Here is a 20,275-nt window from a genome sequence, read left to right as displayed (position 1 = left end):
ATCAAAGGACTGCCTTGGGGGCATGACAGTTGGTCCACAATCCCAAGATAAGTTGCATTTTATATCCTGCTAAGTGAGACGAAGCCTACTTGTTATCTACATAGATTTCAGATGTGCCTAGCCTACATACTCTAGTAGAAAATCCCATTCTAGACCTTTAATGTAGTCTAGTGATCCCTCTCTCCTTAATCACTAGGGTCTAAGCCTTTGATTCATGCACTCTACTACCCTCCCCCTGTCTGAAACTTCTTTCTCCAAGAGACACTAGGAATATTCCCCTAGATGGTCTAACTGTGGCACCAGACCCAGTTTTAAATACCAATTTACACCCCTGCCTTGGCTTCCTGCAAAGGAGGAGTAGCTTCCTGCCAGTGAGTTTTCCTTTTTTCTGCCTTGTCTGGAAGAGTTGCATTCTAAATCAGAACCTAAACCAAGAGCCTTTCCTCAGGCAAAAGAACCGTCTGAAAGGAAATGCCTTTTCTGAGGACTAGTCTGAGCACAACAGAAGCACCAGTGACTACTTGGCAACAAGAGAAAAGGTAGAATGTAGGTACACTTACACTGCTCTCCTCACTGATGGCCAATCTTAATAATGATTTAAATGAAAAGGTTTTAGTAGGTGGGAGAAAAAACAGAAAGCTAACATTTTATTTTCTTCCATTTCCCAGAAATGCAAGGAAGTGACTACCATTTGGTATTAATGACATGGGCTGCATGTTTTACCTTTACTCCCACATGGTGAACTGCTGCTGTTAATGATAGACTAGCACGAGATACAACGTCCTAGGGCATAAGCCTGGAAATTTAGAAAGAGCCTTAAAACAGGGCTTTCCTTTCTTAACAGTACTTACAAAAGAACAGCTATCAGAAAAGGAAATGGAAACATGTCCCAGGAACTTCAGATCGCTCCAGTTTCTCCAGTGAACACTTCTGCTTTCTAATACACAGACCACTCTGCTTTGCAGCAGGGAATGAAGCAGAGTAGCATTCTAAAGCTACTGTGGCAGCAGGCCCAGCACTATTGTAGTAGCCATACCAGATAGAAAATGAATTCAAGTAAGCAAATGAACAACCAATAGATTATATCATGGCCAGTGCCAACTTTGGGTCTTAGAATTCTAAGTGACTAAATGATGGCTTTTAGAGAACAAGAGAAAAATCATCTATATTGCAAAAGGGAAGAATTTTTAACCCATACTATACTACCCTACATGACAGTTTCTGGAGAATTTAGAACTAAAGGGAGGATGAATGCAGAAGGGCAGCTGCCAGGGATGCACGACAGGATGTCTACCATCACATAGACCCTAGACTATTTGACAGCAGGAAAGAAAAGCAATGTGCAGAAAACAGAAATCCAGGAAGGTCTTCAAATGACTCAGACATGAGTTCCTGAAACTCAGTAATGTTTTATTTAAGAAAATCAAGTTCACCAATGGATATTTGTTTTGATTTGGTTTTCTTGCACATTAACATGCAAGTTTATTTTACCATTTTCCATAACACAAATTAAATGCAGTGAAATTGCTTAAAGACCATGGTTTGCACAGCAGAAGTTTATACATGAGAAAACACTCTGATTAGAGAATATGCTCCATGAAAAACTCTGGCATGGAGCAAATTGGCTACTTTATTTTTATTTTACTACTTTTTGGAGTATTTACATCATTTCAACTCCTCACTCTCCCTTCTCCTACTCCTCCCCACTCTCCCCTCCAACTCCCTTTCAACTTCATGACCTCTTTAATTACTATAGCACACACACACACACACACACACACACACACACACACACACACACACACAGAGAGAGAGAGAGAGAGAGAGAGAGAGAGAGAGAGAGAGAGAGAATGAGTCCATTCAGTGTTGACCATATGGATATGTATTTAAGAATGACCACTTGGGTTTTACAAAGTGTAGTGGCAGATTTGTTTAATCCCATTTGGGATGACATAAAGGCAGATATATGCTAAGACATTCTGATCTACATAGTGAGTTCTGGAACATCCAGAGAGATCTTGTCTCAAAAATACCAAAAAAAATGACCACTTGGGGTTAGATAATCTGTCTCACCACTTCATTTTCTCTTACATTCCTGCTACTCACTTTCAAATTCATGACTTCTTCCTCTACAATTATTATTAATACACACACACACACACACACACACACACACACACACACACACATATATATATATATATATATATATATATATATATATATATATATATCTTGCTGAGTTCAGTTAGTATTGCTCATTTGTATATTTGCTTATAGCTAACCATTTGAGATTGGATAGCCTATCAGGAAGCTATTCCCAGAGAAAAATGAATCTTCCTTTCTCAGTAGCCATTAATTTATCATGGGGTGAGGCCTTGTGAGATTTACCAAGCCCATTGATATGGCAACTGGTGTTGCCATTGTGCTGGTCTTGATTAGGCAACCATATTGTTGAGATTTCATGAGTGTAACTTCCCTGTCAAATACAGAAGGCATTAGCTCACAGAAGTTGTCCTGGCCCTGTGGCTTTTTCTATTTTTCTACTCCCTCTTCTTCATTGTTCACTGAGGCTTGGTTTCAAGAGTTGTGTCACAGTTGTGTCAATTGAGGCTGGACATGCCAAGATCAGTTGCTGTTGATCTCTGCATTGTGACCAGTAATGAATTTCTGTAATGATCTCACTCTACTGCAAAAGAGGTTTTTCACTTTATTTAATGAGGAGTGAGAGTTACACTAATCAATGGGTAAAAAAAATATGCATTTAGAATGCAATTAGAAATTATAATGGTTTATCAAATTAGTAGATTATTCTCTAGGGTCCATAACCTCGATAGCCACAGATAATTGGCCAAGTTTGCAGTACCAGACATAAATTCCTCCTATTAAGGGTACCTTAAGTCCAGTTTGATGGCTATTGATCACCCCCTCCCAAGATATATATCATTATTGCACCCTTAAGGATGTTTTTCTGTGCTGGTCATTGTTGTCACTCAAAATATTTACAGCTGGGTAGGACTATTGATTGTTTTCCTCCCTTGGCAGCTTGCATAGCTAGCTCCTTTGGATACTATGTGAGGTACTTCTCAAGGAAGAGGCTTTCAGGTCACTACCAGCACCACAATTCTTCCAAGTCCCATGTCCTGTGTGTGTAGTGTCTTTAGCAATAAGGACTTAACTTCAACTTCTCGTAGAGAGCCAAGGGCAATGACAATAGTTTATATTATTTTGAGAATTGTTTCACCTCTTCTGACTAACAACTCGAAGGGAGGGTTCCCATGCCTACACTGAGGGTTCTGTTAGATAGTCTATGGCACTTTCAGATATCTTACAGAACCATGGAAAGCAAATACTCTGAGCTCTTTGGTCACTTTGAAATATGGGCCTCAGGTTTCAATTCTCAGTCTTTTGAAAGATTCTGGAAAGGCATGTCATGGGTAAGCAAAATAAGATAATTATTGCTATCTTAGCACTCAGGAGGCTGAAGCTAGTGGATTTGTAAGTTTGAGGCCAGCTTTGTTTACACAGTGAGTTCTAGGCCAGCCAAGAATACCTAGTGAGGCCCTATTTCTAAAAGATATTACTAATAATAGTTACCATTGCTGTCATTTCTTCTCATACCTAGAAAAGATAGGTGGCTTGAGTTCACTAGCTTCATTAGCTTTATTTGAAAGCAGGGAACTGTATGATTACACCCAAAAGAACATTTATTGATTTTTAAATATTTAATATATATCCACCTGCCTTGGAGAGAGTATGGTCATAAATATTTCTCTTCCTCATTCATTGTCAGTTAACTCAGACTGAGTTTTCAACATGTTGACTATCACTTTATCCACATTTTTTCAAATATCTCTGGATTGGGCACAGGTACAAGAGTTAAAAGCCTGGCATGTCAGACAAAATTCATTTCTTGCTTTGGTGGTTCATAAAGTATGACGTTTTAAGGCTGTCACTGGTAAGGGGCTCTGCATATAGCTGATTGTAATCTGGCCAGATTTTCTTGATGGAAAGGAAGAGAAGGGAGAGCCCCACATTTTCTCATTGCTGTTAATTCTGCGGGGTAAATGAGAGTCATGCTGAGCAGGGAAGGCTGTATGTATTCTTGAGAGAATAGACCCTGGAGATAAAATCATTAATGTCTAATTAAGGAAAACAGTAAAATAGTGGGGGGGTCATGTGGGCACGAAAGCAGGAGTGGATACGTTTGGGGATGGTCTGTGAGTTTGAAGTCCTCATGAAAAGGAAGTGTGTTTGTGGATGGATGAGTTAACTTCGAAAGGGAAAGGGAAAGCATGCTGAGTACTTAAGAGACCAAGAAAGTGCTACCTTTATATAAAGTTCAAAAGACTTAGTTGAGTAGATAAGAAATTCCCCCTTTAGGCTTTAGTTTTCTGTTTGTAAAATAGATTTTTATAAATGCCCTTCCAAGGGCTGGAGAGATTATTCAATTGATAAGAGATCTTATTTCTTCTTGCCAAAGACATGAATTCAGTTCCCAGCACACATGTCTGGTGGCTCACTACAACCTGTAACTGCAGCTCTAGAAGATCCAGCACCATCTTCTGGACTCATGGCTACCTTCACTCATGTATAACTAACCCTGCCCCCACACACCTACATATGCATAAGTAAAAATACGTTTTTCAATAAATAATGTCCTCCCGGCTTAGAATTTTGTTACAGTTCCACAATTTATAAACACTACGATTGTTTCAGCAAACACAGATGCATTTTATACCTGTATGTGCTTGGAGCTTGACTTTCTAGCAGACGGTAAACTCTAGACTGAGATCAATAAAAACTCAATCTTCAAACAGGGCCAGAAAGAGTTAGGAGCGTGCATGTAGAAAGGCTGGGGTAACATCCAGGACTGAGATTCTACTCCGTGACCCTGGCTGACTAACTTCCTTTCGTTTCCATTTTCTCATGTGGAAAGTCAGGATATGAATCCCCATCTCTATTATCATGTTTCAAAGAGGGTTAATTAATTCATTATGCACATTATGTACTTGAGAATTTACTATTTTTCAGACATTTTCTAGTAAAACATTTGAGACTGCACATCCATTTGTTTTGTACACATGGAGCACTGTTTGGTACACATCATAAAATTGAAACTGTAGTTTACATTCTGAACTCAAGAAATTACACCATCCTCACTGGTGTTTACAATAGGTCCCAATTTAGTTTCCTTGGCAAATTTTATATAAGTATGGCTTTGATTTTCTCTCTCGCCCCAGGTTTTTGTGAGGAAAGAAATATAAGTGAACCTTTATTGAACTTGGTCTGTCCTTTAAATCCACTTTCCCACCTCAACTCATGTGGAATTGAATGTTACCTCATTTGGAGCTTTATAGCGAGTTTTTGGTGTATGATACTGTCCACTTCACTCCATGACTCTTTAAGTAATGTTTCATAGGGGCAAATTAATTCAGCTAGAAACATCAGTTTGTAACAAAGGCTTCTCATAAGCTATTGCAGGCCAAAAAGGTGACTGATCCTGGCTTTGTGAGCCTGAGATCTTCCTACAAAGCTCTGCTTATATTTTTATTTCTCTTTTTCTTAAATGTTACTGCTAGACTTTAGATGAGAAGCAGATAAACTTTTTGTTATAAAAAGACAGATAATAAATAGTTTAAGCATTGCAGGTAACATGGCCTCCATATCAAATATTCAGCTTTGTCTTTGTAGACCTTACACAAACTAATGTGTGTAGCTGGGTTCCAATAAAACTTTATGGGCACTAAAATTTGAACTTCATTTAATTTTCACATGCCATTAAGTATTCTTTTTTTTTCTTTTGGTGTTTTTAAACCAGTAAAAAGGAGATTTCAGCTTTTACCATGGATTTGGCATGTAGACTGCAGCTTGTTTACTCTTGTTTCACGTGGTCTCTCTTGGACTAGAAAATGTGCATAAGAATTTGGACTCATTTCTATCCTCCTCATAATGTAACAATCCAGAGTACATCATTTTTTAAAAATCCTTCCCAGTTGGCAAAATTTTATAGAATATTTAGTATGGTGGCTTCTTGTGCTTTATTACTAAATAGAAGAAAACTAAAGTTTGAAATTCAAGATGAGGTTATTTTTTTAATGAGCTATTAGAGCACTCCATCCTAAATGCTACATTTGTTTAAACTTACATAATTTTTGGATAACTATGAAACATATATATATATATATATATATATATATATATATATAATATATATGAGCAAGATGTGTGTGTGTGTGTGTGTGTGTGTGTGTGTGTGTGTGTGTGTGTGTGTGTGTGTGTATACTCCACAAATGGTACACAGAAAGAGCTTTGGGTACCTGGTATCTGCTACTGAATATTATAGCTGCAAAACTAACTCACAGAAGTAAAACCTGAGTGGCCATCTGAGTAATGGATCTGTCCTATATTACTCCATGATGCCCTGACTTCAAAAATCTTCTGGCTTAATTTTGAGTTTCCCAATAATAAGACTAATCTATATGTTTACAGAATAAATAATTTTGCTATGCTATTCATTTTCTAAGTTTCCATCAGTGCCAAATTTGCAAGTCATGCAAAGAATTTACCACTGATGCTTTTTAGTAGCCTATGTCTGTCTAGTTATAGAATGCTTATTTTTACCAGTTGTTAACAAGAAATTGCCATAGCACTTATACCATTATTTAAATACCTGTAGTGTTTACATGACATTTGCTAGAGTAAGATTTCTTGTGTCTATTACCTCCTTCTCTCATATCAAATTCCCTGGTCATTTGTCATCTTTTATGTGCTTATGTATATGCTATGAAGAGAAGTTTATTAAATCCCTCAGGAGAATCTCCTGGTGATTATCAAACATCATGTGGTTCATTTTCATAGCTGGTTTCAATTGCAAGGTAAGTGTCTTTTCAGACATAGCAGTTATGTCTGTCTTCTTTGAGGTCTTGTCCTATAACAAGAAACATAATGACCTTTAGATAACTTGACTTTGTAAGCAGTCATTATGACTTCGTGATAATGAATGTGTGTGAACATTTTGAAGCCAGTTATTTGGGTGTTCATGTTTCCTCTCTGTCCATTCTTGCAATGTAAATGTTTTAAGCCTACAAGAGAGACGGGTGAACTTTGTTAACTGAAAATCTATGAAAAAAAAAAAAAGAACTAAAGTTAAGAAATGGATGAGCCAGGGCTGAAGAAATGGCTCAGAGGTTAAGAGCACTGGCTGCTCTTCCAGAGGTCCTGAGTTCAATTCCCAGCAACCACATGGTGGCTCACAACCATCCGTTATGAGATCTGGTGCCCTCTTCTGGTGTGCAGATATACATGGAAGCAGAATGTTGTATATATAATAAATAAAATCTTAAAAAAATAAATGGATGAGCCACGTGTGGTGGTGGCTCAGGCCTATGATCCCAGGTTGCAGGAGGCAGAAACGGGAAGGTTTCCACAAATTCAAGCAGCCCGACATGGGTTACATTTTAAGTGTCAGATCAACTTAGCCTATATAGCAAAACACTAAGCAGAAAACTGGGAGAAGCAAACAATTTTGTATAAAGGAGACAAGGAATTGTTTTCTCAGTCCTTTCCCTTCCATCTGTGCTGTGATTACTGAGGCCCTCTAGTGAAATCTTACTAACTCTTGTCTAAAGTGGTGTCTGTCTCTATGGAACACCTCATCATAAGAGTAGGCCTAGTTCTAAATCTAATCAAGCATACAGTCAGTAGGTGCAAAATACTTGCTGATTATAAGTAAAGGCTCAAATACTCAAACCACAAAGCCTGTTTTCTTCATTTGATAAGCTGGAATTTGAATCTTGTTCTGCCTGGGCCAGAGACAGCATTCATTTTAACACACCGAAACTTCTGCACAGACATTTAAATATATTGAACCAATGCAGAAAGTAATGTTATGTCTAGGGAAACAAGCAAACCAGCAGTGAGAAAGAACAAGATAATCTAGTAAAACTGAAAGGATTTAGGAAAGACAAGAGTATTGTAGAGAGAAAACAGAGCAACCAAGAAGTGTGGGAATCACAAGAAAAATTTCCTTCCTAAGAAAGTGCACCAAACCTGAAACAGCTGATACATCATCAGCAATTTTCTTCATTAGAAGGGACATGTGGACCATCATCTTTCTACCATTCTACCATAACTCTTCAGAAGTTAGAGTTCTGCTTCTGGTGAAACTGAGCTGGGTAAATCTTAAGTCACTCTTATCATGCTTATCATGCAAACACAAAACAGGAAGCACAGTTTACCATCTGTGCTCATGTGAATGTTTGATCTTCATTACATGCCTAAGAGGAGAGCTCAGAGACAGGATGTATGTACATAATGGACACATGGGTCCTTGGCCCTTTCCTCTAGGGTGTCCCAGAGGAACACAATGCTGCATTTTCCACTGGGCTAGGAACAAGAGAAATCCATTTTCCTCCTAATTTATGTCAGGAAACACAGAACATTCTCTTTTATGAAGCTAAAAAACAGGGATATTTTTCTTTCTCATACTTTTAAAATTTTATTCTTCCTTCCTCTCTTGGGATATGTTATTGTGTGAATGGACCTTGGATTCACTGTGGTATCTGGATGAGGAGCCTTGAAACTGGGAACCTATAACAGTTTCTTAAGTTAAACATGCACATTCCAACAGATGGCTCATTTATCTTTAGGTCAATTGATTCAGCCTCGAGTATTATTGTTGTTGTTGTTTTAAATAGGATTCTTCAAAGTTTTACAGTACTTAGCATCACAGCAATTTTAAATGCTGCCTTATTAGACTTGAAAAAATGAACTTAGAAATGAAAATAATCTAGTCAAACTATTACAGTGTTGTGTGGAAGAGAAAACTAAGGTCTACAAAGAGGAAGTGACTTTTCAGGTCTTTTTAATGTTTAATTAATGGCATTGATGTTTCTTGACTAAGATGCTCTCCTGTCTCACAGCTGTGCAGCAGAGATATGAAGATTGTTACCTTGCAATGCCTAAGAACTATGTGAGGCAGCCTAATAAGCATTCAGCATAGCTTCTGGCTCCTGGAAGGCATCTGGTATCTGTTTACACCCTCTGCTTCAACCATCTTTCTATGTTTTTATTTATTCTGTAGGAATTTCATACAGTGTATATACTTCATATTCTTTTCCCTCCCTCCACTCCTCCTAGATTCTTTCCACACCCACACCACTCTACCCACCCAGCTTCATGTTCTTTTTTCTCCTAAACAAACAAACAAACACTATGGAGTTCAATTTGTGTTGGCCAAATCCACCACCTTTTTCAAGCATCCTCTGTAACTGTAGGCCTTACTACATAAAAAGAAAATGACTGATGATGATGACCTATTTTGGAGCATTTTGTAAGTTATCTCTTGGCCTCTTGGCATGACTGCCAATTCGTACTAGATCTTCTGTGTGGATATATGAACTTTTTAGGGAGATCCTTCAATGAGTCTCAGGGGATGTATAACTGAGTCAAGATTTCAGAATTCTTGTCTAGTTTTTGATAAGAACTTTATAAATATATAAGGTAGTATCTTAAGAGTGACATCCAACATATCTATTTGATGACTGATTTTTTTCACCACATTCATTTATTCAGCAGTTGTTCCTACTGTAGTTGGGTATAAATAAGGCACTAGTATAAAAGAATCAAGATAAGACACAAACTATTTATTGGGCACTCAATACATTGGATGATCTCCAGACAACAACACTGTAGTATTGTTATTGCTCCCAATTTACAGTTCAGGGAACTAAGACTCAGAAGAGTTAAGTTAGTTGTTCAAAGTGCCTGTGAGGAGAACATGTCATATAGTTATCACAACAGTGAGGTCTGTGCTACCCTAGAATTAAGTACAAAATTATTTGAGTAGACAGAATATAAAAAAGAGAGTTAATTTTGCTTGTAAAGTTTCAGAAGATGGCACAAGGGAGGTAACAATTGATCTAGGCTCTTAAAATGACAAGTAGGACTTGTCCAGGTATAGTAAACTAGTAATATAATTTCAGAATGAAGGGGAAAGACTAAGCTAAGAATAAGGTGTTATATGAGTGCAAGGCTTGTTTGGGTGAATATTTAGTCTGGAGATCATCCTTTGGAATCTCACCAGCTAAAGCAAGGTTTTTGAAAAGTTTTCAGTTGACCTTGTGCCTGGTTCCTTCCCCATAGCTGCCCATTGAGTCTCTGGACTTCTGAAAAACAGGCTCCTATCTAGGTACAGAAACAAAATGCAATGTAAGAGAAACAGATGGAGTCCAGGGTCTAACTTACATGGAGTCTTGGGTGTGGCTTATTATCTCTTCCCATATCAATAACCCCCATCTGACAAATAAATGGTTAAACTGAATGATTTTTAAATATTTTAAGATATATATGTATATAAAACAATTGATTTTTAAAACAATAATTTTAAGAATTTTTCTATAAAACTTATAGTGGTGTCTCAGATGTCCAGTTATTTCCTTTGCCTGAACCTTCCTTGGGAAGTAGACAGGCTGAGTTCAAATTTTAGCTTCAAAATGGAATAGATACGTGACCTTGAGGAAGTCCCTTAATTTCTCTGTACTCTGTGATGACAATGATACCCCATGTGGCTATTATAAGAATCAAATAATATGTAATACAGTTTCTTTTTCCAATGAGTTTTAGTTCCTTCTTGTAGAATGAAATAGTAATCATTAAGTTACATACACTTAAGGTCTTCTTAGGCTAGGCAGGAAACAAAGGTAGAATGTGGGAGCAGTGGTAATCCTCTGGATAAAGGAAATGGAGAATGTGTAGAATTCCCAGACAACTACTTGTCTTATGTACTGCTTAATTAATGACCAGAAAAGCCACCCACCTTTCTAGGAGAAATACTAAGGGCCACTCCCTTTGCCTTCATTCTTTGGTTCCCAGGACTTTACGAGAAACATTCCTCAACCTCTCTAAGCTCCCAGACTTTTGCTTTAAGGTGTTTGTGTATGTCTTTGACCTTTGTGCATGTTTCTGTATGTCTTTGAACTTTTCAGGATAAGTCTGGTCTCCCCAAAATATCTGAGTTTTAAACTACAGGCCGGGGGAAAGTTAACCAATGTCATGAAATACTGTATGTATTCTGTAGCCATTCTAGTTTCTCTTGTCCAGTCAGAGGCATGTCTGGAAGTATACTGGGGCCAGATTCAATAGAAATCTGAGCCAGCACCTGTGCAAATAGTTTTAAGGCTTCTTTTCATGAAGCCGGATGAGTATTTTTTTTAAGTAAGCCAGATTATCTTTTATCTGGAGTGCCATCTCTTACATTCCTAGTGCTTTAGATCTCTTGGAGGTACGTAGTTTGGTTACAGCAATATTGTTTTGTTGGCCTTTTAAGCAGGGTGGGTATATTTCTATCAAAAAGGATAATACCTTGATATACCCTGTGATTCTACTGTGTTTAGTTTAAAATGAATCTCTAGGACATACTAGAATTCATACAGTTACCATTGATTAACTTTATATCTAGCTCTCTAGGTTTTTTTTTTAGGAGATGGGAAAAGGGACACATGAGACAAGAAAGAGGAACAGAGACTGCAGAGGAGGCTACAAGTAAGGATTAAACATAGCAAGGAGTAGTGGAGACGAAGGAAAAATTGATACTACTAAAATTCACTCTGTTCAAAAATGCCATAGTATCTAATGCTAATTTTAAAAATTAAAAATTATTGTAATCATGATATATTATGTGAGAAAAATTCTATATTTCAACACATGGAAAAATTCAAAATTAAAAAGCAATAAAAACAAACAACCAAAAGCAGCAAGCACATACCACATAAGTACAAATATAATGCGAGTCATTGTCTGATCTTGTCCACTCCAGGTGACCTTGAGAACCCAAGATTGATCTGATTTTAGAACTGGTGATTCACTATCTCTGAAGCTGAACTTCAGAGTATAAACAAGGTTAGCCCTTTTTGTGTGCCACTTATAACTGAAACCATCCAAAATCCCACCATACTGCATGGCCACTTCTCCCATATCTTCATGTATAGATTCCTTGACTTTCCAGAGAGTCCTCTAAAGATCCTATCATTGTAAAAGGTTATCTTTGTTGCCTTTGTAGTTTGACAACAACTTGGCAGAGACTTTATAGATGATCATTCTACAGGCACAAATACAATGTAGGAAATAAGTGTTTTGGAAATGTGAAATGATTTTATTGCCAAACTTTTGAGCCCTATGGAGATATTACAATGTCTTACTACTTGGGAATCACCTGGATGTAGGACTAAAAGATTTAATCTGAAATTAATACCAATGTCCTATGACTTATGAAGATGATGAAGTACATTTTGTACACCCATCCTTACAAATATCAAAGCTTACCAACATAGACACATGTAGAACATCAGTGGTTTATTCTTATGATAGAATGACTGACTGGGAACTGTGGCTTCATGTCACTGCTCAATATTATAGGAGAATAGCTCCCCCAATCCATGGTGTAATTTTCCCCTGTAAAATGGGAACAATGATGATCACCTCCAGTGAAGGTGACACTACAGGGACAATATGAAATAAGGTTAATATATGAAATAAGAACTATATTAATATATGAAATAAGGTTAATAAGGAGAAATAATCTCCTAGCACATACTGAAAATAAACCAAACCAAACTGTTAACAATGTCTCCTAGTATAAGAATGAGAAATCAGTCCATCACCAAATAGTAGCATTTTCCAAGTATCCAATGATTTCACTATAGAGATATTAGTATGAATTAAATAATTCACATGTTGCTATTTGCATGGATTGAAATCAACTTCAGACATGACCTGCTTTATAGGTGAGTCTATTTAAAAGTATCAATAACTAAGGAAGGCAGGTTGAAGGCTATGAAAAAGTGGGCAGCATAGAGCTTCCTGGAATCTAAGCCCTTGGCCCCATCTAAATGGAACTTTAGATGCTGGACTTTTGAATTCATATAGTCCCATATATGTGAAGACAGGGCAGAGGTGGGTAGATTTTACTCTCATTTTTGTTTTTTCTGTTTTTTTCATCAAACATGTATTATGTTCCATGTGGGTCTAGAGATGAATGTAAACCAACATTATAAGGGTGTTTTTGGTCCATTTGGGTATATTTCCCAAAATTGCTGCAGACTTAACATTTCACAAAGCATCTAACCACAGAAGAGACAGTATTATGTGGTATCTAAGTTAGAGATACTATTGCTGTGATGAAACACCATGACCAAAGCAAGTTGGGGGAAAGGGTTTATTTGGCTTACACTTCCATATCACTGTTCATCATCAAAGCGAGTCAGGACAGGAACTCAGGCAGGGCAGGATTCTGGAGGCAAGACCTGATACAGAGGCCATAGACGGGTGCTTCTTACTGGCTTTCCCTTCATGGCTTGTTCAGCCTGCTTTTTTATAGAACCCAGGACCACCAACCCAGGGATTGCACCTCCCACCTTTGCCTGCCCCCCCCAACCCCAAAGATCACTAAAAGAAAAAATGCTCTATACCCTTGCTTACATCCTGATCTTATGGGGGCTTTTTTCTCAATTGAGGGTCCCTCCTCTCAGATGACTTTAGCATGTGTGAAGTTGGCATAAAGCTATCCAGCACAGGTATGGGGCAAGAGAGAGAAAAATATACAGTTATGGCCCCCTTTTCCCGGACCAGAGATAACCCTGAATGAGACTCATCAGAATATCTGGAAACCTTAACAGCAAGCCACAATGATATTAATGACAAAACTTAAAATTATTGCATTTTTCTGTGTTAGGCACTGTACCAAGAGTTCACTTAATCCTCACAATAGGCCCAGGGGATAGTTATGTTACTACTCTATATTGCAAATGAGAAAATGGAGTCACAGGAAGTCACCTAATTCATTGAATCCCAGAAAGCATCATACACCTATTATATGTCAGGCCTTTGTGCTGGATTTTGGAGACAGATTACTAAAGGGTTGTTTCAGTTCAGTGAGAGCAGGAGATAGCAAATGGTGAAAGAAGTACATTCCAGGCATCCTGCCTGATAGTGAGAACTCAATAATGAGTGATACAGAGTCCTTCCCACAAATATCTCTAAGATAATCATCACTGTAATAATTTTACTTAGCTAGATAAGGATAACAACTGATTTATATCAGAGGTCCCAAAGAAAACGTGTTATGAACCCCATAGAGCAACTAATTTACATCAAACCCCAAAGAGATAGCATTTTGTAATTTTATTTCATTTTATTTGATACTTCTTTTTATCTATCTCTAAATTGTTGGTCAGTATGTTTTTAGGACCTGTGACTACCAGGATACTGCACTGGATAACTGTAAAAGATAATTAAACTATTCCTTTACCCCAATGCATGCCCATACTTCCCCTATTCCTTACCTTTACTCAAGGTACCTCTCCTGCTTCAAGTGTTTTTTTTTTTTCATGTCTATTTCATTAAGTACTATCATTCTTCCAGGTCCCACTCAAAGTCTTCATCTTCAAGTATGCTCTACCTCATTGAAAAGTACTATGCTCTCTTTAGTATTCACACAGTATGCCTTGGGTGTGTTTCTCTTGTGGTTTTTACCACTTCCTGCTTTAATCTTTTAGTAATGTACTTGCTGATCCTTCCCCTCCACAAGTCTGAGCTCTATAATAGAAGGTTAATTTTTCTGAAACTAGTCTGAGCTCTATAGTAGAAGGTTAATTTTTTTTTCTGAAATTAGTCTGAGCTCTATAGTAGAAGGTTAATTTTTCTGAAATCATGTTTTTCTTTCAAATGCATCACAACCTCTAGAGTGCACTGTGCCTGGTGAACTTCACTTTTCAACATTAAGTAAATGAAATTGCATCATGTGAATGCAAACTTACACTTTCTACCACTATAGCACAACTAACAAAAATTGTCCTTATTTCCTCTACTTCTGGCTCTCACACAAGCATAATTTCTATAACCATTGTTTTGTTTTGCTTTACTCATGACTTTTCTCTGTGAACTTAAGTTCAATTAATATATGCTCAATTTTTCTTTTTTAGCATTCCCTTTAGATTCATTTTAACTAGTGAATATTCAGAATGATGTGGAAATAAAACAAATAAATGTTTTTACAAATGAGGATTAGAGTTGGAAGCATATAATCATATATTATGACTTAGGAATTAGAAAATTCTTGAGGTTACTTGATACCCATGATTTGCCTGTTTCTGAAAATCCTATCACATGTAGATAGGAAAGCTTTCCCTCTTTGAATGTATTCATTAATAAACTGGATTTTCAGACACTGGAGGAGAGTCTCCAAATTTGGGAGGGATGGATGGAATCTAAGACAGGTGCTGAATAGAAGATGTTTACGAGGAATAGTGAGGGAGGTATAAGTAGAACAACAAAGTGGAAACTTCTCGAGCCAGGAATAAAAATGCAAACCCTGAGCAACTGATAAAAGAGTACAAGAAGAAGGGAGTAGAGGAAAGGATTATGAAGAGAGATGGTGTGTTTTAACTTGAGAACTTTATGCTTGTTTGAAGGCATAGAAGAAACAATGTGATTCACCTTAAAGGAAACAGATAAATGTGTTCTCAGAAAACAAGAGTTACGTGGTTTTTTTTTTCTTTTATGTTTTTGTTTTGGTTTTTAGGAAGCCTCAGGGGGATCAAGCCCTGAAGTTCATTCTGGTCCAAGTAATGTACTTTGGAACATCAGAACATAATGGGAAGTTTGAATATTGGAAAAAATAGTAGAAGCAAGAGAAATGAGGGCATCATGGCAGACTCGGCATATACAACTCATTCCATGCAAATCACCAGACTGTATCATGACTACGTCTGAGGGATGGGGCCCTGCCACATAAGGGCAGGCTCTTAGGAATGGCAAGCATGTGTTGTGAATTGGAGACAGACAGAAGGCTATGTTTATCAAGTGGTTGGCATCATTGGTATGTTTGAGACTGTAGTTTCCAAACATTCAGGTCTGCTTCTCTGTGTAGACACTGAAATCTATTAGAGAAGTGAAAATTCCACGTGGGAAAGAATAGGCTAGTCTATGTTACACGCAGAAGACTAAGAGGTTGCAGAGAATTTTCTAGGTTTCCTTCTCCTCATTGAGACTGTTTTGTCTCATTTTACTCTAGTTCTTAATGCCACAACCTACTTTTATTCCAGGTTGTGAGACAGAAACAGTTTCTACTTCCTCCTTATACAGTTTTAATAGTCCAAAGTATAATTCCACCAAAGTTCATCTTAGGTAAAAATTAGTTTCTCAGTCTTACATAAAAAGCATGGGTAAAGGAGTTACTTATGGGATCATGGGAAAACTCAAAGCTTCTGCATTGCAAAGTCCTCACTCAGCATGGATTATGGCTTCCCATAGCAACATAGATGGAGCCCACCACCAACATTTCCTTTAGCTTTATCGAGCCTATATTATCTAGCACTCCCCAACACCTGAGAGGCCATGCAGTTATGGCACAGTTGTATGCAGACATCTTTTCAGAGTGGCTTTAATCTCAGATGAAGGTCAAATGATACTATCTACACAAGCAGTGTTTAACCTGTGAGTATCAACCCCTTTTGGGGTTCAAACAATCCTTTCATGGATATTTACATTATTATTCATAAGAATAGCAAAATTATAGTTTAAGTAGCAATGAAATAATGACAGCAGCGATTTAAATGAGTTCACCAGACCCAAGATTAATGACAAATAGGTGTTTATTAGGGGAAAACTTACACAGATAAACCACCTCAGTCTTCCTGCTCCAGAAGATGCACTCTCTGCCCTTCTGGTGCTCTCCAGAACCCAAGCGAGCTCCTCCTCTACCTTAATGGGTTACTTCTGCACCTGGAACCATGCCCAAAGGGTGTGGCCACTACTACAAGTTCACTGGCAAGGCAAGATGCCACTACAAAATAATTTTATGGTTGAGGATCACCACAACATGAGGAACAGTATTAAAGGGTCACAGCATTAGGAAGGTTAAGCACCATAGCTCTACATCCTCCTCCGAGAGAACAGCAACAATCAACAAATACCTTCTTGGTGAACGCTTGGAAGCAAGCACAACTGATCTGAATATTTTGCTTAGAGGATCACATTCTCAAACATTCCACATCTCTATCAGGACCATATAAATATTGATCAAATTCCCTAGGTTATCAGAACACAGTATGAATTAGCTCATTCTTAAATTTTTCCACTAATAAATGGTGAGAGAGAACAAATTATATAGAAATACACTATAGGAAATAAAACTGGGATTCTGTTCCTTAGAAACTCAGTTAGGAAAAGGAAGAGCTTTATTTGGCTATTGGATGCCTTCTTATTAAATGACTCACTTTTAACCATGTCAACTTGGCACAGTCTGCACTTGGTAACTCTTATGCTTGGTTTTTAACAAATTCACTATGTTCTTATGCAATCACTGGGAAATGTCAATAATATACACATGTACCCAGTAAAAGGAGGTCACTTTCTAATAGGATCCCCTTTAGTAGTAGTGTGAATATTTAACATCCTTGTTGCTGGTAACACAAGTAAATGACCTAATATTTTCTTGTAGAAGAGGATGACTGATTATATAGCCTCACATTAACCCTAAGTATCTAGGAAATAAACTCTGGGGGTTGCTGACTCACACTAGGGAACATATACAGAGAATAGATCCTTAAGCTGTTCCCTGAATAGCTTCAGAGACTTTGAAGCTGTAAAGACATGGTTGAAGTAAAGGACACCAGAAGTCAGGAAATACACCTTGTCAATTAACATCTCTCAGCCTTAGTTTTATCATATGCCAAATGGAAATAACAATAGCTAAAAAGACCAAAAGAGACAATGTTTGTGAAAATGCTATATAAATTGCAGTGTAATGTGAGTGTTTCTAGGAGGTCACTTTGCCATTGTACAGGAAAATTATACCTATTTTTAAATAAATACACACGTATCTCTAGCCTCTCTACAAAGAGTTGCTTTTGGAGAAATAGTTTTACTTGCAATTCATTGCACTGTTTTCTCTGCGCACAGCTTATTAGAAGATAAGGCACACTTCTTTCTTTCTTCACCAGAACGACTCTGTCTTTGAAGTACCTCCAAGACTCTTAAATTTGTATATCCCCCTTCAAAAATAATATACTACAAAAATAACTCCAACTACAGTGATGTGTCCAGTCACATTTGGAAAAAACAGAGTAGATAAAATGATTATATATATATATTAACAAATATATATATTATATATGACATAATGACATATATATATATATATATTGTCTCCCTGCAAATAAATTTTAGTCAGAAATGGCTGAGGGACCATGGAGGATTCCTTTCTATCACAGCTCGTCTTTGGATCATAATTACAAAGTCACTAGAAGCCTATACAGATAAATTACAGAATTTATGGCAAGACAAAATGTTTCTACAAATCCAAGCCTTTGTTTCCTTGTCAGGCGTTTTTAATCTCAAGTAAAGATAACTGGCATTTGGCATTCTGCAATGCCAATTCTCAAGTTGTGCCCAATTGTGGCTATAGTAGTGATAGTATTCTGACGAATTTATTTGTACTAACTTATACATATTAATACATGGACTTTTCCAATCCCATCACCCTTGAAAACTTACCTGAATTCCCTAAGGAGTATGTCAGTTCTGTCTTTATTGTGTCTGTTTCAAGTTCATGGACAAATACTGCTACCTGGAAGACATAAGTAACTTAGGAAATTGTTTCTAAAGTCCCTTTCTTTCTTTTCCCCTGATACCTAAACGGACAGGGGCAATAGTGGTTCTGTTCCACTGACAATGAGGTGACAGCAAGCTGATGTTTGTCCACTTGCTTCCTCTTGACATGTTTTATTCATAGTCTGGGAGATTTGAAACCAGAATTCCACACAGCAGCCTTATTAAACTTTGGACTTATATGTAACAGAATTCCAATCAGCTGTTGTCAGGGTGGTAAGACTTGGAATTTGTAAAACCATAGAGCTGTTTTTATGATTTTGTCCCAGAAAGTTGCTGATTTTCTTTGGTAGGCTATTAAACCTTGACGAATTTGTCAGAATCTGGGTGTTTTACTTAGAAGCATGTTAAAAGCATGGACATGAACCAATCACAGATCAGTCAGTCATTAGTCAAATAGAATATATTGACAGTTTTCCAATATCTAGACAGTAGGTGACAACGGAATATCTATTACCTTGTTTCCCACACATCTGAATAGAGAAAGAGCCATTCTTTAAAATTTATGGTGACCTATATGACTTCATATCATTCTGATCATTGTCACATGGCAATATCAGAGATAATGATTGAAGGTGAATGGAGGCCAAGGAAAGAAGGATTGAATCATGGATACAGCCTCTCTCAAGGATCCATTTTGAAATTCTGGGATTGCAGTTTCAAAAGGCTATTTTGAATTCACAACCAGTGTCCCTGCAGATAATAGAATCTCGATGTCACCAGAGGTGATAGAATGGGTAATAGAATGAAATGAATGAGATGAGAAATCTTGAAGAGTTATAGTTCGGTTTTTTTTATTATTATTATTTTGTGAGGAGTCGCATTTAAGGACCATGGCAAAGTAAAGCCAAAGTTAGGCAAAAGAACACTGCCCACGGAACTCTAGGCAGGCCTCTGAGGCTCTTTGTGGTTCTGATTTTGTCTCCACAAGGCCATCAATGAGATTTTCTCTTTCTACTTCATGGCTGTGCTGTGAGATGTCACATGGCAACATATCTTAAAAATGTATGAATGCCTCACATATCCTCAAAGACTTCTGCATGCTTTTACATTAGGCCAATTATGCTACAATTTACAAAGTTCTTTTGATTTCTTTTTTGGACTTCTCTTCCAGAGGCTCAGAATTACTGGCACCAAAAAAGCACTCTAGGATTTTTTTGGGATGTATTCTACATGCCACATTATTCACTCTTTTAAAGTGTACAATTTTGTGGCTTTTAGTGTGTTCAAGAAGTTTTACAAACATCACTACTATCTAATTCCAGATGGTTTTCATTACCTCAAAAAGAAATCCTGTACTCATTAGTGCTCACTCCCCATTCCCCCTCCTCCTAGCCGCTGGCAAGCACTACTTTACTTTCTGTCTCTGTAAATTTGTCAACTCTGGAAGCTTCATATAAATGAAACAATATAATATGTGGTCTCTCTATTTAGATTCAGTGTAGTGAGCATATTTTCAAGTTTTATCCCCATTATAGCATGTATCAGTTCTTCATACATTTATCTGGCTAATTAATATTCCACATATGGATATAACACTTTTGTATACCTATTCATTCAGGTGTATATTTGGTGTGTTTCCATTTTTCCTTTCTTATGAATAAGT

The 20,275-nt window shown here is 37.3% G+C and overlaps 1 protein-coding gene across 1 annotated transcript in view; it reads left to right on the top strand.

Annotated features, from left to right (window-relative positions):
- Positions 1-20,275, top strand: part of Ar (androgen receptor) — a 182,369-nt gene that overhangs the window by 108,491 nt on the left and 53,603 nt on the right. The window lies entirely within an intron of this gene.

Source organism: Cricetulus griseus, chromosome X, assembly GCF_003668045.3.
Source record: "Cricetulus griseus strain 17A/GY chromosome X, alternate assembly CriGri-PICRH-1.0, whole genome shotgun sequence".
Taxonomy (NCBI): Eukaryota; Metazoa; Chordata; class Mammalia; order Rodentia; family Cricetidae; genus Cricetulus; species Cricetulus griseus.
Note: the sequence above shows the minus strand (reverse complement) of the source record. Positions and strands in the feature narration are given on the sequence as shown.